Below are 24,897 nucleotides of genomic sequence, written 5' to 3' on the forward strand. Positions count from 1 at the left end.
ATATGCGGCCATTATAGAGACCTGTTAATAATCTGAATATTTATTGAGAATTTACATTTTTAGGTATATTTTGAAAAAGAAGCCACATCCCGATAAAAGGCGACTTGTCAAAAAACACTGAGGCAAAAAAGTTTTAAAAACACTGTGTTTAACTAACGGTACCACAATAATTGTTTAATTGGAACGTACACAAACATTTGGGGGGTTTAAAGGAACAAAGCCCCCATAAAATTTTTATGTAAATATAGTAAAAAAGAAGCCGCATCTCGACAAAAACTGGCTTATCGAAAAAATAGTAAGAGGCGAAAAAGTTTTAAAAACGTTTTGTTCAACTAATGGTACCATAATAATGAACTAACTGGAACGTATACAAAAGTTTGTGGGGGTTTAAGGGAACAAAACCCCCATAAAATTTTTGTGGGGTGGACAAACTTCACTATAATTTCGTTGTAAGATGTTCCTGCCATAAAAATGATATATGTCCATTTTCAATAACAAATCTCCAATAGGTTTCGATATATTGAAAAAAAATCTATTTTCATTTTGTAAATTCAAAGGGCTATAACTTTTTTTATGAGCACATTGTACTAAAGTAAGTTAGGTTCAACCGAACTATTTTTGACCCCAGAATGTGTGGTATAATTTATGACCAATCTTTTCGGTACACCCTGTATAATTGTATGCATAAATTTTGTCAATTTGTATTATGTTTAAATAGTTCATTTTTAAATCATTTATTTTTCATTCAACATGTTAAATAGGTACCGATTGGAATTATCCAGTATTTTATTAAGTTTCTCTTTTAACAATGGTAAAATAATTCTATGAATTTTGGACAAATGTTTATAATCGTATCAGTGCGGCTAAATTTGATAGAAAGTGCTTCTAAGAACAATTCGCGGGTGAATGCGACTATACGAAAGACGTTTTTGTTATCGGAGTTACCAGAAATATTTAGAAAATGTCGGGATTTTCGATTTCCTAGTACATATTAAAAGTACTGACTACTGGAAATTTGGATACGAAGGAGGGGTATTTGTTTTGGCCAATAGAACTGAAGGTATGGAATTGATGGAAGGGGATATTGAGCCAATCAACTTTTGGCAAAGAGAAAAACAGGGGTGGATTCCCGATAGCTGAAAGGAGCAGTTTGTGTTGTTAAAAAATAATAAAAAGTGTCGGTTTTCGTTAATAAAAGCCTTATAGGCCCCGTAAACAAAAAGTACTAAGAAAATGTTTTTAAAGTTAAAATTAAATTCAGTGATAAATGGTAGCAGTTGTGCCCAGGTATTAAGATCTATATTTTTCTCTATCAATATTCTCCGTTGCGAGGATTTCGGTTTTCTTTGGTTCATCGACATCTACATAAAGATTCCACTGTAATTTGACAAACTTTTACATAAAAAATTTCGTAAATTTTTAAATAAGCATAATTAATAATTATTAATTTAAAAATAATTTTTAAAATTAATTTTTGTTTACCAGCTATAATTCATTATTGTACCTATACTGGGTAACTTTCTATTTAAAACAATTTGAGGTATTTTTCATGTTCTTTTACATTTATTTATAATCGTTTCAGATTGTTGGTTTTACATTTTATTCAATTTGTGTTTAATTTTTTGGTATAAACAATTTTTTTAATATACGGTTATATTTTACTTTTGACTGTTATTTTTCCATGAGCTTCCTCTGAATATTGGTTTTGCATTTCTGTGATTGCATGAATCAAAGCAATATATATGGAGAAACTTTATGATGCAAAAATTGATTCAAAGTAAGCTGTGGAGGATGCTGATATCCTAATTATCACAACAGTTCCTGAGATGGCACAGTCAAATGAACATGTGACAGTGGTGGGGAAAGATATCGGCCTTCTTGTCATTTTGATTGGCCTGTGTATACCTAATACAAAAAAAATGTATTTTTTCTGAAACCGAGAAAAGGAAAGGTTTCGTAAAGCCTCTACAACCGTCATCTGGCTGCTGGGAAAATTCTAATGGACCATATATTATTCCTACATGCGATGAGTGGTTATGATACTACTTATGCATTGTTTAATCAGGGGAAATGGAAATTTATTAAAGTCCTGCAGAAGAACACAGACTTGAAAACAAGCACTGGGGCTTTCAAAGACCCTAACACATATCAAAATGAGATTTCCACAGAAAAAAATATGTTTCTCATGGATCTATATGAAAAAAAAAAGAAACAGGTCTAAACGATTTGAGATACAGACAATACGTATCTTCTTTATACAAAAATAAGACCAACATTGCCTCATTATCCCCTACCGAAACTGCTGCACGAGAACATTCACTGAGAGTTTACTATCAGGTGCAGCAGTGATTATCCTTATATCAAGCCACACCTGACGAGCAACAAAAAGATCCAAGTGAGCGGGGGTGGAAAAAACTACTAGTTGTCTCGTGCCAGTGCCAACCACTTTGGACCCTGCACCAAATTCAAAACTCCAGTATATTTCATGTAAATGTAAAAAGGGCTGCCAACGCAATTATAATACGGCTTTTGATTTCGTTTTACGGTGAATTCTTCTGTATTAAAATAAAAATGTATACCATTTTTATTCAGTTGCAATGCGAAGGCAAAACAATCTTACTTTTCAATTAGAATACGGAGTGCAGTCCAGTCCCTTGAATCGCGATTTTCGGCTCTTATTGGAGCCTTCATCGGAAGGAACGTAGACACTGTTCTCCATATTTTAACTGATTCGTATCGAGAGGTTTTCCCACCCATTGCAACTGAAGTGATGATAGTAGGTGGCTAGCGCGATCTGGCATTGAAAGACGAAGTAGTTTTCAATCCTAATAGTAAATTATTAATATTGAAAATATTAAAAATATTACTTAAAGATTTTTAAATTGAAAACTTATTGGTACACTTTCCTGGTGACACCTCCAAGACTTCTACAATTTGCAAGTCAAATGGATGCTGCAGTGAAGACGAGAGGGAAGGAATTCTACACTATGCAATTCACATCCCCCGTCTGCAGCTAGTAAAGTTCCAACGGAAAAACGCACCTAGTTACTCTACGGAGTAATACGACTATAAAATAAAAATGTACACCATTTTTATTCAGTTGCAATGCGAAGGCAAAACAATCTTACTTTTCAATTAGAACACGGAGTGCAGTCCAGTCCCTTGAATCGCGATTTTCGGCTCTTCGGCTCTTCGGCGATTTCGGAGCCGATGAAGGCTCCAATAAGAGCCGAAAATCGCGATTCAAGGGACTGGACTGCACTCCGTATTCTAATTGAAAAGTAAGATTGTTTTGCCTTCGCATTACAACTGAATAAAAATGGTATACATTTTTATTTTATAGTCGTATTACTCCGTAGAGTAACTAGGTGCATTTTTCCGTTGGACCTTTACCAGCTGCAGACAGGGGATGTGAATTGCATAGTGTAGAATTCCTTCCCTCTCGTCTTCACTGCAACATCCATTTGACTTGCAAATTGTAGAAGTCTTGGAGGTGTCACCAGGAAAGTGTACCAATAAGTTTTCAATTTAAAAATCTTTTACTAATATTTTTAATATTTTCAATATTAATAATTTACTATTAGGATTGAAAACTACTTCGTCTTCTGTATTAGTTTTACTAATAACTGAGTATCGAGATCAAGTTTCGTTGGAATTTTGCCACGCTCAATAGGCAGGAAGTGAGGTGCAAATTATAGACCTCCCCGTGTCTTCTTTTATTCGGCATTCGTTTCGTTTGGTTTGCAAATAATAGAAACCACGAAGGTGTAACCAGAAACTTGGTCGCTCTATTTCTCCGGAAATAAAACTTCGAATTAGGGATGGGAAAAACCTACCGGTTATAAACTAAAACCGGTTTTTTACTTCGCAATAACCGGTTTTGTCGGTTGTTTTTTGTCACGGTTATGACCGGTTTTTTCTTTTTAATGTAATAACCGGTGAAAAACCGGAAAAGTTACCTTAGATAATAAAACCTTAATAGCTAGGTACCGGATAATAAAAAAATAAATATATTCCCAGAAAAAATTATGTTTGTTTAAATTTATCAATAATTCTTGATTTGTTTACTGTTTATATTCGTTAGTGACTCTCACGCTCACTGAAATAATATGTTTAAGAAATAGACTGGGAGATATTATCCAGAAGTTCAGCCACGATTTTCTAAGTCTTTCCTTTTGCAATACTGGAAGGGTAGACGATGTACTTACAATCTGTGGAAACATCCACAAATTTCCTGTGACATTTTCCTGTAAAAATTAGATTTTCCCAAAAAATAAAAATAGGGTTTTGCGATGAATTTCTAAGTCCTGCCATATCCGTAGATAGACAGGATACTATCGATTTTATGAAGAAAATTTTTTGGGCAGGAGGGTTGCAAACGGGGTAACGGAGTATATATGTATACAAACATGTAAGGAAAATAATGAAATTTTCATGATTTTCTAGGTCCTGCCAACTAAATAATCTAAATATATTTATTTCAAAATAATCAAAAAAAAATATTGGCATGACGTCTCCTAATGTTTAAGTATACTTGTCCCTTGGAAAATTCTGCGGAAAATTTTCACCCTGATTCCGTGATTTTCTTAGTCCTGCCTTTAAAAAGTTATAATACTCAAATACAATCAATACCTTTTCGGTACTCGGCAGGAAGGTTAAACGGTTCTTGTAAGACGGCAGGAGTCCTAGATTTGTAAGAAAATTCGTGAAAAAGTCAACGATTTTCTGAGTCATGCCATTTTGCACATGTTTCAAGAATCTTAATATAAGTCTATTTACAAAGAGGCAGGATGGTTTTATGGTTATTTTGTATACAGGGTGGGGCATTAGTGTGACAAAGTCCAATTACTCGTTTGTCGTAAGATATACGAAAAAAGTTATTTAGGTAAAACATGGGCCACAGATAGGACTCTGATTTAACAGTATTTTCTAATATACAGGGCTGGCCGTTTTCACAGGGTGACACAAATTTATGTTTTTTTAAATGAAGTACCCTGTATATTTTTACATTTTTGGATTCTACTCGATGTTCTCTTTAATAAAATATAGTGTTTTGACATATTATACGAGGTAGTTTAAAATATAATTACGTTTTTTTGTTAATTTTGTAGGAACATTCACACCCTATACATATTGTTAGTGATTTGATATCCAAACTTCTATTAATTTATGTTTAAACGATTTTTAATATAGTCTACTATTGTCAGTTATTAATAGTATACCAAAATGTTTAACTTTAGTATACGGGGTTGGTTGAAACTCGGAATGAGTATTTTCTGAGTTTTCTTAAATTGGACACCCTGTATTTTAGTATTATAATAAAATGGTATTTTATGGTACCTTTTTATTTGTTAAGCATTTTCTGTACCATATTTATATATTAATTTCGGCAGTAAATTGATACAAACAGATTACTCAGGTGGTTTTTGGGGTATCTGAACAAGAATGTCACATTAGAACAGATCTTTACCTAGTGCTCGGGGTGACTAATATACACGCCATATTCTTAAATTTCAAGGCTTTTAGACACTAAAGTGATGCAAGTAGATTACTCAAGGAGTTTTGTGGTTGCTGAACATGAATACGCCATCAGAATCGACTTCCAAAAACTCTCTAAATTCGAGATCAGTCACCCTGGGCACCAGGTGCTCCGAGGGTCGGTTGTAATGTCATATTCGTGTTCGGCCATCCCAAAAACCCTCGAATAATCTGTTTTCTTTAATTTATTGCCGATATCCCACGAAACTCCAGAAGACGTGCCTTAGCAGCAACTCTGGGCACTAGGTGATTCGGAGGTCGATTCTGCTTACGTATTACCTCCCAAATAACAAAATTTTGCCCTTAATAAACTGATTTTGACAGGTTTATGCACTTTTGGATGCATGTTATGCACTAAAATGCAATTTCCACCCATTTTTATATTGTACACCTTTTATTTGAATTTAAATAAAATTTAAAAAATAAAAAAAAACGGTGTATTTGCCGACTTAAAGCAAGAGTAACTTTTAGTACTAGAATACCTCATAATTTAATACTCTACTCTCAAAAATGTCTAAAAATTTAAAGACCAATAAGTTATGAGATAAAATATCCGTTGATCTACCCAAGACGGATGCCTATGACCAGTACTAGAAATTCACAATTGATAAAATCGATTCATCTCCGGAAGAGAAATAAACGTAGCAGTTTTCCTTTTTCCTAAATAGAATTTTTCTAAATTCTTTTAAACTCAAAAAACCAAAAAACGAAAAATTTTTCAAATCGATTTTTCTAGAACACTGCATATTCTTAGTTAAAGCAAAAGTACCTTTTAGTACAAAACTATCCCAGAATTTAATAATCCAGTGTCAGAAATGCTTAAAAGTTAGACAGAAAAGTTATTCGTTAAAATATCCGTTTCCGTACCCAAAACGGACCCCCATGACCGGTACTAAAAATTGACAATTGATAATTGACATTTGACAATTGACATCTGGAAGATCAATAAGTGTACCAGTTTTCGTTTTTCCAAATAAAAGCGTTCTGCTGCGATTTTAAAGAAACTAATTACAAGACTTCGATATGCTTCTTCTAGACGAAGCATATCGAAGTAGAGGTCGTCCGTCAACCAGATGGTCTGATGACATCAAACAGATCGACAGAAACTTAATGCAGACAGCACAGGACATAAATGCATGGAGAAGACTGAGGGAGACCTATATCCAGCATTGGATAGATCCGGGTTGAATTATGACGATGATGAATTACAAGACGCCATCTTTAAAGAGCTTTAGCTTTCCACGGAAGCATTTTTGAACTAGGTGAACTGAGTTAAATTTTCTTAAAATTATCTGAGGAATCTCCGGTTTTCCTTTGTTATGAGAGCTTCTGGACACCCTGTATAATATAATGGGCGGGTAAATTCCCTACTATAACCAATAAATTGTAAAAATTGTTTATTTACTTTTATTGCGTTTACTTAGATAAAAATATGATCTAATCACTTAAAATAAAGATGTTACAGTTTGCTATTAGATTTGAAAAGTGTGTAAAAATTCCGAGACATTATTCAGGAAAATAATATTTAATATGATACGATTGTTTTAATGATATACAAATTAATTTTTTGTATTATTCATCTTTGCGGTTATCCTGCCAAGTTGTAAACGGTTTTAGATTAGTGTTTTTTAAGCATACTCGACATGGTATGACTCAGAAAATTGTGGTGAGATGAATATGTTTGTATAACACCCTGAAATAATTTTACAGACACACAATTTAAATTTTTTGTACGAAATAACTATACAACCATCCTGCCTCTTTGAAAATGGATTTATATTAACCTTCTTGAGATATGTGCGAAATGGCATGACTTAGAAAATCGTGTAATTTTCCACGAATTTTCTTACAAATTTTTTAACTATTTATAGTAAAAAAGGTGTAACTAAACATCCTGCCATTTTGAATAATGTCTACTGAAATTATTTATTTTATAACAAAATTTATTTTATGACTTAGAAAATCACGGAACCAGAGTGAAAATTTTATACAGAATTTTCCAAAAAACAAGTGCAGTTAAACATTAGGTGACGTCATGCCAACATTTTTTTTGGTCATTTTGAAATAAATATGATTAATTATGAAAATTTCATTATTTTCATTACATGTTTGTATATCTGTATACTCCCTTAGTCCTTTTGCAACCGTCCTGCCCAAAAAATTTCCTTCATAAAATAGATAGTGTCCTGTTATTCTATGGATATGGCAGGACTTAAAAATTCATCGCAACTCCCAATTTTTTTTTTCATGGAAAATTTAATTTTCACAGGAAAATGTCACAGGAAACCCGTGGATTTTTCCACAAATTGTAAGTACCTTCTCTAACCTTCCAGTATTGCAAAGGGCAGGACTTAGAAAATCGTGGTTGAACTTCTGTTAATATCTCCCGGTTTAAAATGTGATAAGCTGAACTACCTATTTTGATGAACTTGAGAATAAGCAGATCATGTTTGCTGAATTGGTGATCCTATTAAAAACAGATATTAGTATTAATATCAATCAGCTGTGTGCTGTACAGAATGTGCAGTCATAGTTGTATTATGTATAATAAATGCTGTACCTACACAAACGAGCATATGGAATCACTTAAAAAATGTTTGTGTATCTTTAATAAAATGTGATTTTTTTTCGGATATACATACAAAAATTTTGCAAAACATTTAGGACAATAATACATCCAGTTCAGCATTTTAACAATGATTCATTATTTTACTAGTTTTACTATTTTTGATGTTACATTTTGGTTTTTGTAATTCGTATACATGTCTACACGTTAAAGTCTTATTTACTTCATATTTATTTATTACGTTTACACTCTTATAAATAAGTACCTAATTTCACTACTTTTGTATTTTTCAATTATTTGGTATTATTTGGACCCGAAACTTTTATTGGGTTAGTTTATTATTATAGATTATAGAGGATGTAACAAAAAGGTAGGTCATAAATTAAATCACATATTCTGTGGCCAAAAGTAGATCGATTTAACCTAATCTACCTTGGTACAAATGTGCACTTAAAAAAGTTACAGCTCTTTGAAGTTATCAAATGAAAATTGATTTTTTCCAATATATTAAAAACTGTGAGATTTTATATTGAAATTAGACATTATGGAGTATCACAAACTAAAGTGCAATGTTAATGTGACGTTGTAACTTATTGGGTATTGGATATTGATTAAAAAAACCTAAAACCGTTTCTTGGAATAACCGGTTTTTTGCCCGGTTATAACCGCCAGTTTAAACTGTAAGTTAAAAAAACCGGTTTAACCGAAAACCGGTGTTTTGTCAACAACCGCCATCCCTACTTCGAATTAAAGTTATTAGCATTTATAAATTACTGCATAAATAATGAAATACTTCTCCACAACACCAAGTAATATATTTAAAGCATCAGTTAATAAAATAATTATAGCCAAAATGATTGCCAATATTCAAAACGAATAGGCACCAAACGAAAAAGAAGCATAAATCAGGGTTTGCAATTATTATCTCGGTCAATTTTTTACGTATTCTAATTTGAAAACTGTTAAATGTAAAGACCTTTTTATAATCTACAAGTTTTATATAACCATTTTTCTCTAAAATGTATAACAAACATTTATAGGCAAAAAATGTTTTTTTAAGATTGTTTAAAAACAAAACAAAGCAAAAACAGCTGTACATATTCACGGATTTTTCACCGGCTACGACTCATACCTTCAAGAACCTTTAAATTTCTGTATGAGATCTGTATATTTGTGTAAGACTTTTGAGTGAAATCAATATTTCCCACCGCACCCACCTATAACATATCCTCTTCCCCACCCCGAACAGGGAGAAGTTGGTTTTTTGCGGTTTCCCAACTTCATTGCACAATTATACCTGTTCGTCCCAAGAAAATAGACGCAACTATTTTCATCACTCGAACGCTCACTGTCCACGCTGCGCTCAAAAACTACCTCTTGACCGCCGACGAGGGCCGCTGGTTCTACCAGTTGGCGTACAATGGTTTCTAGAGGGGTGGTCGAGGGCAAAGCACGGACAGTACACGAAATGTCAATGGAACCAACATCAACTTCATCAAACTTTCGTCTCTGTTGTCTTTTAGCCTTTTGGTCACCACCGTCCGGCATAACCCAGGAACACCAGGAACACCACACTTGCCCCAGTGCGTTTTTCGGACTGTTTGCTTTGAATACCATTTTTCTCCCTTCGATGTACAACACAATCACATTCACTACAAACCCTGAAGAGGACAAAATCCTAAACGGGGACACTCATTGTAAGCATTTTCAACCTTTACACGCAAATCTACACATTGAGAGTATCAATATTTTCCCAGGTATACTTAATTATGTAAAGACAAATATTTATATAAATGTAAAGAAAAAAAGCTTGCAGAAAAAATACAAAGAAACTGGTGATATTATACTATCGACAGCGCCATCTCTACATTAAAATATTATTTAGAAAAGCTTTGTAATAAGATTTCTAGTTTGCTATATTCTTTTACTATTTTGTAAACGTCTATTTACCCTTTCTTAACGATAATCGAATGATTGGCGTCACAACGGCCGACGCCAACTGAGGGAAAGTACATAATATAACAAACAAAATAATTGGCCCTTAGAAGTTTATTCGCTATTTTCAAAGTAACAACCAAAACAAAAATTATTCAAGTTAAATATACGAGGCTTGTTCAGTTAAAACGTATCTTTGGCCCAGAAAAACTTTATTGGTATGTGACGGGTAATTCTTTGAGGACAACAGACTCAATAAAACAGAGGTTAGAATAAAATAAATATATTGAGGATATTTTTATACAGTTCAAAATTAAAAATAACAAAATAAAATATAATTCTATCTTCGCGCCGTTTCGGAGAAAGCTTCCTAGGCGGACGTCTGCAAAAAAATAAAATTGTATTACCAGAGAACGGCAGTTCTCGCCAGTGGCGCACACACACACACCCTACACGCGACACTATATATACACGAAATTTTCGATTTTTAAATCTGACTGAATTGAAAATTGGGCTAACTCCCATCTTAAACTTCAGGAAAAGACTCACTACTCCAGGCTGTGGGTGAAAAATAGGTCGATTTCAGGATATAATTCAGGAATTTTTGAAACCTATCAGGTGTTGTAAAGGACGATGCCAGGAATAACTTATACTAAAATGTGACCAAAAATATTGTGAGCTTTTTTTGTTATTGCGATTTTCATTTGTTAAATTTGCAGCTTTTAAAGATTTTTAATTTTGCAGCTTAGGATATTGATTCTAGGGAAAAACTTTTTAATAGAAAGTTGTAGTAAATTAAAAAACCTACAATTTAAGCTATGGTAAGTTTAATTTTGTTTATTGGTTATTGCAACACAGCCTGTGAAAGGTCCAAAATGGCCGTTTTTTACAATTGCGTTATTTATTGTACAAATAATTTTTTTTTATTTTTTAAAGCTTTAAAATGAAGATCTTTTATTTCCAAATATAAAAAAAAATTATAAGGCCGGATTAACGGATTTGTTGCTTAGATATTATAAATTGTTTATCCCAAGAGGTCAAATGTCGAAGGCTATAACTTTTTGAAAAAAATCGTAGAGAGTTGGTGAAACATCCAATCTCCTTCTAAAGAGTTATATTTTCATATTCTTATGTAAATAAATGCGTAAAACATTTTAAAACTTCTAATTTTTGGGTTTGAAAATAAGGTGGCAAATTTCGTTATAAACATTTAGAGCTGAAGCAGCCCTGTACATCCTATGAGTTTTTAACTTACAGATTATTGTTGCTAAAAAGGAAACGAAGATTTATAAAAAAATAAAAAAAATTTTACGACCAACTGAAGCCGAGCTAAATGTTGGGCTTGAAAATAAGGGGGCAATTTTCGTTATAAACATTTAGAGCTGAGGCGGCCCTGTACATCCTATGAGTTTCTAACTTACAGATTATTGTTGCTGAAGACGAAACGAAGATTTATAAAAAAATAAAAATTTTCTACAACCAACTGAAGCCGAGATAATTGTTTCTTTTTTCTTAAATCGTAGTGCCTTTATTTACAACAATTAAGAAATTATTTTAAAATCATTGACTAAAGAAAGACTTATATTATCTTAAATTCAAAATAATTATAAAATATAGTTACATTTAATTATTAAAAATTATTTTTTAAATCGGTCCTTTTGCGAGCGTCCGAATTTTGCAAATCGCCCGGCTCGCTTCAAATCCTCGCGCTCGGAAAATTTTTACGTAACTTGTATTAAATTTTGACCGAAAACAATTTAATAATATTACCATTTTAATATACAGTCTATTTACCACTGTATTTGTTTTTCTTGATAAACTTTTATATGTGAAATCTCATTTCTGAAGAAATAATATTACAAAAATGATACATATATATGAAATATATAAATATAATAATAATAATGTTACTTCTTATTATACAATATAAAACTTTTTCTTCTTGTAGTGACTATCCGTTTTGGATGTTGGCGACCATCATGGCAATCTGTACTTGCACACTAAATCGGTACTGCTGCTCTAAAAACATTTGTAGTTGTGTTGAACGACGTACGAAAATTTTCTAGCAAGGTAATCCTTCGCTTTCCTGGTTCTCAGTTTCCAAATGGGGTTTGCCAAATTGCCATGATGGTCGCCAACATCCAAAACGGATAGTCACTACAAGAAGAAAAATTTTATATTGTATAATAAGAAGTAACATTATTATTATTATATTTATATAACAATGTAAAAATTAAAAATATAGTTATATGTATCATTTTTGTAATATTATTTCTTCAGAAATGAGATTTCACATATAAAAGTTTATCAAGAAAAACAAATACAGTGGTAAATACACTGTATATTATAATGGTAATATTATTAAATTGTTTTCGGTCAAAATTTAATACAAGTTACGTAAAAATTTTCCGAGCGCGCGGATTTGAAGCGAGCCGGGCGATTTGCAAAATTGGACCGATCGCAAAAGCACCGATTTTAAAAATAATTTTTAATAATTAAATGTGATTATAGTTTATAATAATTTTTATTTTAAGATAATATAAGTCTTTCTTTAGTCAATGACTGTAAAATAATTTCTTAATTGTTATAAATAAAGGCACTACGATTTAAGAAAAAATAAACAATTATCTCGGCTTCAGTTGGTTGTAATTTTTTTTTATTTTTTTATAAATCTTCGTTTCGTCTTTAGCAACAATAATCTGTATGTAAGAAACTCATAGGATGTACAGGGCCGCTTCAGCTCTAAATGTTTATAACGAAATTTGCCCCCTTATTTTCAAACCCAACATTTAGCTCGGCTTCAGCTGGTCGTAGAAATTTTTTATTTTTTTATAAATCTTTGTTTCCTCTTCAGTAACAATAATCTGTAAGTTAAAAACTCATAGGATGTACTGGGCCGCTTCAGCTCTAAATGTTTATAACGAAATTTGCCCCCTTATTTTCAAACCCAAAAATTAGATGTTTAAAAATGTTTTACGCATTTATTTACATCAGAATATGAAAATATAACTCTTTAGAAGGAGATTGGCTGCTACAGCAACTCTTAAGATTTTTCTTCAAAAAGTTATAGCCTTCGACATTTGACCTCTTGGGATAAACAATTTATAATATCTAAGCAACAAATTCGTTAATCCGGCCTTGCAATTTTTTTTATGTTTGGAATTGAAAGATCTTCATTTTAAAGCTTTAAAAAATAAAAAAAAAATATTTGTACAATAAATAACGCAATTGTAAAAAACGGCCATTTCGGACTTTTCGCATGCTGTTTTGCAATAACCAATAAACGAAATTAAACTTTCCATAGCTCAAATTGTAGGTTTTTTAATTTACTACAACTTTCTATCAAAAAGTTTTTCTCTAAAATCAATATCCTTAGCTGCAAAATTAAAACTCTTTAAAAATTGCAAATTTAACAAATGAAAATCGCAATTAAAAAAAAAGCTCACAATATTTTTGGTCACATTTTAGTAGAAGTTATTCCTGGCATCGTCCTTTACAACACCTGATAGGTTTCAAAAATTCCTGAATTATATCACGTTTTTTCACCCACAGCCTGGGGTACACCCATTCATATATTAACCATCTATTTTGGCCCAAGGGTGTGGATTTTACGGCCTTTCCTATTTAGAGTCTGTTTTTCGTTCTCGTCCCCAAAACTCTCAGAAACTTCGAAAATGTAAGTCCGACCTTTACGGCTTCTAATAGTACTGATCATTACCTTTCCAACGCATGTCTAATTTTGAATATTGGTTATACCATTCAAAAGTTACCGAGCTCAGAAATTTGACTCAATTTCTATTTAAAAATGGGAAAATGTTTGTTGATATGTATGTGTGTGGAAAAGTTAAACCGATCTGAATTTTTTTTCTGTGCTTAACCTTTAACTACCCGCGCATCAAGTTATAACATAACTAAACGCGTGCCGTACTTTATACGCCACAAGAAAATGCATTTAAAAATAGCGGATTTGTTTATTTCTTTTTTAAATACACTTTGTTGTTTGTTATAAACATTATTCGGCATCAGTGAATACTTGGATTTCTTTCTCAGTAAGCCAATTGGGATTTATAACTGGAATCATTGAATAACTGGATTCCATGATAAATAAAATTACTAATAAATTTTTTTTGAAATGTGATTTTTTTACAGAAGAAAAAGTATTGTTTATAAAGAAAAATATATTTTGTACCATAATGACTAAAAAACAAATGAAATATGTACTTATATTACGACTTATATTAATATAATCATGGCATATATTGTGCACCACCGGAAACAACAAATAATAAACTGTAAATTACGATCTTCCCAGAACGCCAATTATAACGAAACTAAAACTAAATTGTAAAGCACCTTCCAGTGAAAGGTTAGAGAGATAAACAAGGTCAAAAATTAAATTTTTAAATATATTTGCAGTAGAAGTCTTATATCTGGCGTACAAAATACGCCAGCGCGTGTAGTTAAAGGTTAAAGAGGGGGTCAGGGCCGATTTAGAACCGGTGTAGTTTTTAAATTTTGACCAACTATAAGCCAGCTATAGGACTTGGTAGGTACAAAATTACATATGTTTCGGGGGTATATATCTTCGGTTCCAGAAGAGACAGAAGAACCGCAAATACACCAAATCAATAGTGTTGAGTTATGCTTTCAAATGGTGTCTAAGCCGTCAGGATCAGACATACACACGGCTCAGTGTAGCCGAAAAACTGAAAAACTAAACTTTGAAATTATTGGTTCTTCGACAATTACTTAAAATTTCAACCTACGAATTGCGCCAATAACTAAGCGTTTGTAGAAGGACTCTAGACGAATCTAACGGTGTATACCTCATATCCGGGAAAATTCGAATTTTTAAGTTATAGGCTTCATAAGTATGATCAAATCTATTTCCTATGGGAAAAACGGTTTTTCAAGCTCAATAATTCCTGTAATAGCTTTAGTTATCATACTTGACCTTAGATTCATCAGATACTACTTGTCAATACGTTTCAAACTCATGTTTAGTGATCAAAATCGGTTAAGCCGTTTAGAGGTTATTAAGCTACAAAAATATAATCCAATTAACGATTATTCCCGAAATGGTTTATGTAGTTGTAGTGGTTACGACGCTAAATTTGATCTGGCAACGGGCAATCCGAGTATATTTACCGATCATCCCAATATTTTTTTCAATCTCTTTCGAATAGAAAAAAATCTAGTGTACATTCGATGGACACTAGATCATTTGGGACATATTGCGACAAAGGCGACCATTTATAAAGCTTAACGTGTAATCGAGAAACATTGCATTCAACTTCATACATTTAATTTATAAATAACTTTGAAAAACTCCTGATACACGAACAAAAAACCGCTAAACGCCGTAAAAATGAGTGGCGCATACAATATTCCAGCTACAAAAGATCTGATATGAATATTACGTGGCGCGAAAATGTATTTTCATTTTGATGCAAAACAAAATCTAGTTTTATTTTAAAAGATTTTTTCATAATATTTGCTAAATTTGAAGTAACCGCGCCACAAAATATTTTCAAAATTCAAACTGTATCAAAGTTACTATTTTGTTTTACTTCAAATTGAGCAAATATTATGAAAAAATCTTTTAAAATAAAACTAGAATTTTGTTTTACATCAAAATGAAAATACATATTCGCGCCACGTAATATTCATATCAGATCTTTTGTAGCTGGAATATTGTATACGCCACTCATTTTTACGGAGTTTAGCGGATTTAATTCTTGTTTATTACTATCATCAAAAACATAATAACGATATTCGATTAATACAATATACAACACAGTAGATACAATAGCAATCACTATATCCTACAATAGGAATCAATCTTTCTACATAATTATACACTCAGACTCGTAGCCCACTACACTTCAGTCCAGTGTAACCACAACCAAACATCGACACACAGTTACCCATCCGCCAACTCCGGGTCAAAGATTGCCACTACCGCTCAGTGCGGTTACAGTTCCGGCGAAAGCCTCTTCACTGCAGAGCACTTTCACCTTCGCAGGTTCCGATTTATTCCATCGCATAACTGCCGCTGGCTTGAATTCCTTTCATTTCAGTACGGGGCAACCACACAAACTAGAACTTAAGCTTATACTAACCTCCTCTAGATATCAAAAAAATAAAATTGCGTCCTTGAAAAATGCAACCCTAAAGGTCACTGCATATTATCATGCACGTAGCGTTTCCAGCACGTAGCGTTAAATTTTGAAAAATATGATTTTACTAAAAGGAAACGTAATTTGTCTGATACGATACGTTCGAGACAGTTTGAATTGTTCATATTTAAAACCATTAAATCAAATTTTTCTGAAACTAAACGCTACGTGCTGGAAACATTAAGTGCATGATAATATGCAGCGAGCTTAAATGTAACTTTTGAATTAACTAATATTCTCCTAATTATTTTTTATCTCTGTTAAACCGTCTACACACACTCTGACCAAACTTCCTTACACGACAGAATTCCCCGACCATTCTTATCGGGGTCAGCTCTAAACACGTCCCGACCAAACTATCTGACAAAACGTAAAATTATTAAAGTCAAAGTTTTCAACCTAATAAAAATATTCAAAATATTTAAAAATATCCAAAATATGTCTAAAAGATATTTAATTGAATACTTATTGGACCATTTTCTTTGTAACACCTCCATGGATTCTAAAAATTGCAAGCCAGATGGATGCTGAAGCGAAGAAGACAAGAGGGAATTCTAAAAATTTGCAATTCACGACCCCGTCTGTTCAGCTGCTAAATTCCAACGGAAAATTGACCCATGTTACTCAAAGGATTAATACTAATATAAAATAAAAATGTATACTATTTTTATTCAGTTGCGATGCGGAGACAAAACTGTCTTATTTTTCGCTTAGTACAGGGAGCGCAAACCAGAACCTCTAAATCGACGATTTTCGTCTCTAATTGGAGTCATCATCAGAGAGGCGTAGGTTTGCTGCTCTCTGTCATAAGTGACGAAACTTCGAGGGTTTACTACCAAGTAGGTGCCTAGCGACATCTGTTAAATGAAATTCAAAGTTTTCAACCTAATAATAATATTCCAAATATTTAAAAATATCCAAAATATTTCTAAAAGATATTTAACTGAAAACTTATTGGACCATTTTCCTGGTAAAACCTCCATGGATTCTAAGAATTGCAAGCCAGATGGATGCTGTAGCAAAAGAGACAAGAGGGAATTATAATAAAAACAAAATTAATCGAAAAATCCCAGTAGCTGGCTGTATACCATAATTAAAAATCATAAAGAACAAGTAAAAACTTCGTTTGTATAATGGTATAAAAAGTTTATTGAAAAACTATTAAAAAGTTATCCAAAAGGATTCGCAAAACGTTTTCGATCAAGATCAGATCATCTTCAGTGCCTAGAACGAAGTATTTCCACGTTAGAATGAATGCAAAAGGCTAACATTATGACTAGTTAAAGAAAAAATGTGGATAATACTTACGTTCTGCTTAGCAAATGAAACTACCAACCTTATAAAATAGGTGACATCGAGAAATATGATTTACATGTTGAAAATCTGATGTTAGTAGTGACTCGTCGATGTTAAAAGATAAATTTAGTGCTCAAGGGCAACATGATTCACTTCTCGATAAGAATGTGTGGTTCTTGCAGAGACATGTTAACAATAGTTCAGGCTAGTTATATGCCATATCAAGTACGGTGGTCTAGCAATCTTTGTCTATCGTGCGAGTGTGAGCGTATCTACCAAGAGGTGGGAGTAATGGAACGACACAAACACACAGGCAGCGGCCATCATACGCTAGAGAGAGAAAGCTAAGCGCTTGTAGAGAGGGATAGATCAACCACCGACCCGAACTGCTCCGCGTTACGCTATTTTTCGGAACTGGCCTAAACTACTTGTTATTATATCTATGGGTCCTAGCCAGTTCAATGGACACAGACCAACAAGAGTATAGAAGATGACAATCTATTTATCAGACAGAAGTGACATGACAAGACAGGTAGTCAATTTTTGGTTATGAATTTAAAATTAGTGTAGTTTATGAATTGAAATTATTAGTTAAGCTGAATGGATGTTAATAACTGTATTAAAGTGGAATTTAAATTATAATAAATTAGCTATTGTAAAAGTCTAAAAGGCAACTACTCTCTGTTACAAAAAGAACTGTTATTATTGTTATGTTAATAAAAGTGTTATTCATAGTAAAGTCAATGACATCATTGATGACAGTTTAAAAAAAAGACAAAAGTTTAATTTAATAAGAAATAAAAAGAAAAATGAAAAATACTTAAATGTAAACAAATTATAGACGGAAAAAATATAAGATACATAGTAATGTTGTAAAAGATAAAAAGAGTAATGTTGGTTGCCTAATATTGTGGTTGTAATGGTTAACAACAAAAAAGAAAAAAATTATAAATTTAGCAGATTATTTGAATTAGTGAACTAATAATTTGAAATCTATAGATGGTACTGGAAAGAACAGACTGAAATGGGTGAAATATATATTACTGTAAAAGTTTTTTAACAGAGAGAGAGGTTTAGCAAAGTCAAGTTAAAAACAAGTAGGTGGTGGTTGCCTGATATGGTAATGTTGAAAAAGTTTTTTTGTACACTTTTTATACCATTGTACAAACGAAGTTTTTACTTGTTCTGTATGGGGAGTTATAATTCTGAATTGCAAATTTTTAGAATTCCCTCTTGTCTTCTTCGCTTCAGCATCCATCTGTCTTACAATTTTTAGAAGCCATTTAGGTGTTACTAGGAAAATGGTCCAATAGGTTTTCAATTAAATATATTTTAGAAATACTTTGGATATTTTTAAATATTTTGAATATTTTTATTAGGTTGAAAACTTTGACTTTCATTTAGCAGATGTCGCTAGGTACCTACTCCATAACTTCAGTTGCAATGCGGGGATAAACTCTTAGTTTTGTCACTTGCGGCAGAGAGCAGCATTTCTGATTATGACTCCAATTAGAGTCGAAAATCGTCGATTTAGAGTGCTGGTTTGTGCTCTCTGTACTAAGTGAAAAATATGACAGTTTTAACTTCGCATTGCAACTGAATAAAAATGGTATTCATTTTTATTGTAAAATTATTATTTTACTTAAATTTTGTCTAAACATAATGTGTATAAGATGTATTTTTAAATTTCTAACGTCATAATTGCTGTAAAAAAATGCAACATGTAGTAAAGAGCACCAGGTAGTAAATGATGTAGGTAATATATGTATATTATAGACCAGTGGTGCTCAGACTTATACTGCGTGGGACCTACCACATCAACTGCAAGCGTCCAGCGATCGACTGCTAGTACAAAAAATTTGAAAATAAAAAAATTGTATTGCACATTTCTATTTAATAAAAAGTTGTAACTACAGGGAGTTGTAATTAAGGTAATGGTTTTCATCTGAATTTTATTTGTATGTTGATCAATGATCTATCCCAAGTTTTTCTTATGATGGTAAGTAATTACCGAGGGCCAAACGTCAGCATGATGAGAGATGTTCGTAAGTAAGCCTATGACGCTACTTTGATTTCACTACCTTCATTTGTGACATTGCAGGCTCACACAAGTACTTTGATCCAAAATGTAAGCTCCAAAGCTACTTGCTTCAAAGATGGACAGTTGTCAGACGATATGAAAGACCAACATGTCGTATCGGTCGCTCTGAACTTACGGTGTACATGCGAAATTATTTTCAGTATCTCAGTTTGGGCGGAAATGATCTCCATGTTGAAAGTAATGAATATTTCTGTGGTAATTTTTTCTACGTCTCCACAAGAAAATGGATTAGACACGAATGTTACAATATCTGTCAGTTTTTTAAAATCAGCGAACCGTCTTTTAAACTCGCTATGTGCTTGCAGCTTTGTCTCGTAATAAACATAATTCAAATGAGCGGTTACCCTTTTTTTCAACGATGAGAAGAACAGGAGAAGTTTTAATTGTGGAACGTGTCATTCGGACAAGTGTCTGATTGTGAAAACTAGCAGGTTATTTTTAAGTTTATTCAATAGCAAACTTTATATAATATATGAAAAAATGTTTTAGGTCAGGAACCGAAGATTTTCACCTCGCAATTTTTACAGAATGGATCGATTTGCTTGAAAATTTTAGAATAAGTAGTGGATCCAGTAGAATAAGTAGTGCTAGGATCAAAATCAATATAATTCCGAAAGTCGTTTTTACCATGGGGGTGGTTGCCACCCCATCTCGGGTGTGGAAATTTTTTATTATATTTTGACCACAAAAGTTCATAAAAACATTCATTCTAAGCAAAAAATGTTGTATGCATTTTTTTGGTAAAGTTAATAGATTTCGATTTATTCGCTATCGAAAGTGTTAGTTTTGTATAAAAAAAATCAATGTTTTTCGATATACTCATTTACGATTCACTCAATTTTTGCCGTAGAAAAAAATTTTTCAACCTAGTTCTTGGGAAATAAATAACCTACAATTTTATATTGAAACAGTTTTTCGTATCTCTGAGGCTAATCTTTCTGTTCTCATAAAAATGGCATTTTTTACCAAACTACAAAAATTCGTTATTCGCTTTTTACTCCAGTTTTTTTTAAACTAATCATTCTAAGCCAGTCAAACTTCTAGAATCTATTAATAATACATAAATAAATGAGAAATGAATAAGGCTAATGACTAAAAACACCGCTAACTTACATTATTATGCTTCCAATAGGATGTCTCCTTTTTTTTCAAAAAAAATATATTGTTTCTTTAACCGTATCTTTTTTATTTTTTATCTTAGAAAGTTTGGTAAAAAATAATGTTGTAGGTTTCTAAAAGATCTGTAAGCCTATTAATATTAAATCTTTTTAAAATCCTCGGTCGCAAAAAGAGGTAAAGGTGGTTTTGCATGTTATTAAAAGTTTTAATTGGCAATAGCTCTCTCAATTTTTGCCGTAGAAATAATTTTTGAAAAGCAAGATTTTTGGGAATTAAATATGCTACAATTTCATATTTAATCATTTTTTCGTATCTCTGATTATAATCTTGCTATTCTGAAAAAAAGGCCATTTTTTCCAAACTACAAAAATTCGTTATTCGCTTTTAACTCCATTTTTTTTAAAACTAATCATTCTAAGCCGGTAAAACTTCTAGAACCTATTAATAATACATATATAAAAAAGACCAAATAAGATCAATAACTAATTTTAATTACGGTGGTGATTACGGGGTTCCTTGCGATCAATATTTCGCTGAAAAAAATCGGGACTGACATTCTTTTCATTATAAGTCACTTAATTTTTGAGCTAGAGACTTTTTTTATTTCTGGGGATAGATATTTTTAAGTACTCTAAATTAGTTTAAACAAGTTTTCCTCGAAAAATGCATAGTTTTCCCGTCTTTTGACTTTGAAACTACAATATTTAGCATTTAACGAAGAAGAGCCAACGTATAATAAAATATAGCTCGATTACTATTGGTCTTAAAGAAAATTTAAAAAAGCGCTTTTGTTTATTTTTTCGAAAGGTACTTTTTTTAAGTTAAGGTGTTTTGATAAAACGAAAACTTTTGGAGTTATTAGCAGAAAACTTACTAAAAACATTGATTTTTTCGATATAAAACTAACACTTTTGATAGGGAATAAATCGAAAACTATCAATTTTATCAAAAAAATGTATAGAACGTTTTTTTGCTTAGAATGAACGTTTTTACCAACTTTTGTGATTAAAATATAATAAAAAATTTCCACCCCCGAGACGGGGTGGCAACCACCCCCATGGTAAAAGCGCCTTTCGGCATGATAAAGATTTTGATCCTTGGACTATCCACTACTTATTCTCAAATGTCCAAGCAAATCGATCCATTCTGTAAAAATTGCGAGGTTTTGTCCTAAATATTTTAAGCTTCATTCTTCTTCTTATGGTGCCTATCCGTTACGGATGCTGGACACTAACATGGCTATTCTGACTTTGTTGACTGCTGCCCTGAAAAGACCGGTAGTTAAACCATTTTCGCAGGTTATGCAGCCAGGATATTCTTCTTCGTCCTGGACCTCTTTTCCCATGCACTTTACCTTGAAGTATGGTCCGAAGTAGGTCATATCGTTGTCAATTGCGCATTACATGGCCCAGGTATTCCAGTTTGCGACGTTTTATGGTTACGACTAGTTCGCGCTCTTTACCCATTCTATGTAGAACTTCTTGTTGGTAACTCTGTCTATCCAGGAAATCCTCAAAATGCGTCTATAGCACCACATCTCAAATGATTCGAGTCTCTTCAGTGATGCTTCAGTTAAGGTCCATGACTCCACGCCATATAAAAGAACGGAGAATACGTAGCACTTTAGTAAACGAATTTTTATTTCCAATTTTATATGGTGGCTGTCAAAGATTTTTTCATTTTGACGAAGGCTGATCTTGCCTTCTCGATCCTTATCTTAATTTCCGTCGATTGGACCCACTGTTCATTTAAGTTTGCACCCAAATAACAAAAGTTGGTGATTTGTGTTATAGGTTGTTGGTTAACTAGTAATTGACCAGGTGGTATCCTATTTTTGGTTATAACCATGTATTTGGTTTTTTTGATGTTAAAATCAAGCCCAAACCTGCTACTTACTTCTGCCACCCTGGAGACAAGTGTCTGCAGACCTTCAAGACTGTCTGCAATAATGACAGTATCATCAGCGTATCTTATGTTGTTCAATCGTTCTCCGTTTATAAGTATTCCCTCGTCTATGTCCGTTAGCGCTAGGTTCATAATGTGCTCTGAATATGTATTGAACAATAATGGGGACAATATACATCCCTGTCGCACACCTCTTTTTATCTTTATGTCGTCTGTTAACTGATCCCCTACTCTAACAGCTGCAGTTTGTTCGTAATAAATATTGTTTATTATACGGCGATCTCTGCTGTCTAGACCAATTGAATTTAATATTTTCATCAGTTCGTCATGTTTTATTCTATCGAACGCTTTCTGGTAATCAACAAAACACACATATATATCACAATTTACGTCTCTACATCTTTGAAAGAGAACTTGTATTGCAAAAAGTGCCTCTCGAGTACCCAATGCATCCCTGAAGCCGAATTGTGTGTTTGTCATGTGTTCTTCACACTTTTTATATATTCTTTTATGTATAATTTTTTAAAAAGTTTTCAGGAGATGGCTCATAAGGCTTATTATTCGATAATCTTCACATTTTTTGGCATTGGGTTTTTTAGGGATTGTTATAAAAGTTGATCTTAGCCACTGTTGGGGTATTTTTCCACTTTGGTATATTTTGTTGAAGATCAAGGTAAGTCTTTTTACTTCGTTTTTATCCATAATTTTCAAAAATTCTGAGTAGAACTCGTCTGGTCCTGCGGCTTTTCCCTCCTTAATGTTGTTTATGGCAGCTTCTACTTCCGCTTCGAGAATAGGTGATCCGGTATCGTCATTTTTATTTTGTGTGATGGTGACATTCCTATCGTCTTCAAATGTTGTTGTCACATAGTTCATCCATGTTGTTTTTGTTTCTTCAATATCAACTATTGGATTTCCTTGAGCGTCTGTTAAGTGTCCCGGCCTTTTTGATTTATAGATGCCTGCTGCTTCTTTGATCTTTTTGTGGAGGTTGAAGGAATCGTGTTTACGTTCCAACATCTCGATTTCTTCACACTGTTCTTCCAGATTTCTGTTTTTAGCTTCTCTGACAGCTTTTTTTATCTCTTTGTCTAGAAACTGATATGCAACGTAGTCTTTCCGCTTGGATTCTCTTCTTCTGTCCATCATCTGTAATATACCGTCGGTCATCCATGGTTTTTTCTTTTCTGTCTTTTTCGGTCGCAGGTATTGGTCTAATATTTCCTTCCCAATATTTTCTAAGTGGTTTATTTCTGTGTCAACATCATTAACTACTTCTGACTTGGATATGTTGTTCTTCAGATATTCCCGTATTTCTTGCTTTATGTGATCATCTCTTAGTTGTTGATATCGTATCTTATAGGATTAGGTTTGTGGATTTTTTTAAATTTCAGACGAAACTTACCGACAAGTGGGTTATGGTCTGACTTAATATCTGCACCAGGGTAGGCTTTCACTGATGTTATAGAGTTTTTGAATCTTTTATTTATTAAAATATAGTCAATCTGGTTTCTTATGAGATTTTCTGGCGTGTCACCGGGTGAGCGCCATGTGTATAACCTTCTGTATGGTAATTTGAAGAGTGTATTGGTGATTACCAACAACTCTTCTTCCGTAGCAAATGTGAATAGGCGTTCTCCTCTCTCATTTCGCTCACCCAAACCCCATGAACCTACTACTTCACCATAACTACCCTTACCGATTTTGGCATTAAAGTCACCCATAACTAGCGTTACTTCATTGGTTTTGAACTTACTTAGGACTTTCCTTAAATCGTAATAAAAAGCCTCTATTACTTCGTCTGATTTGTCTGCTGTGGGTGCGTATATTTGGATTATGTTGGTTTTTGCTGGGAATAAATCCAATTGAATGAGCATGATTCTCTCGGATATTGGAACAAAATTCGTAACGTATTTTTTTTATTTGTTTATTTAAAATTACTCCGACGTTATGCTTATATTGACCTTCTGTATTTCCAGAGTAATATACTTGGTGCTCGTTTATTTGACATTTTCCGGCATCAGGCCATCGCATTTCACTGATGCCCATTATATCGATATTCAGTCCAAGTAAGCTTCATTACTTGGACTATTTATTCGACAAATATGTTGGGCATTAAGCCGACATATTTGTCGGCACATTAAATAAGTCCTACACGTAGAACCTACCAAATGACAAAAATTATATTGGTGGTAAATAGCAGTCTGATTTTTGCATGAGAGTTTAATGAAAATGTAACAAATCAATAATTGGAAGTT

This window comes from Diabrotica virgifera, chromosome 4 (genome assembly GCF_917563875.1).
Source record: "Diabrotica virgifera virgifera chromosome 4, PGI_DIABVI_V3a".
In the NCBI taxonomy this organism is placed as follows: Eukaryota; Metazoa; Arthropoda; class Insecta; order Coleoptera; family Chrysomelidae; genus Diabrotica; species Diabrotica virgifera.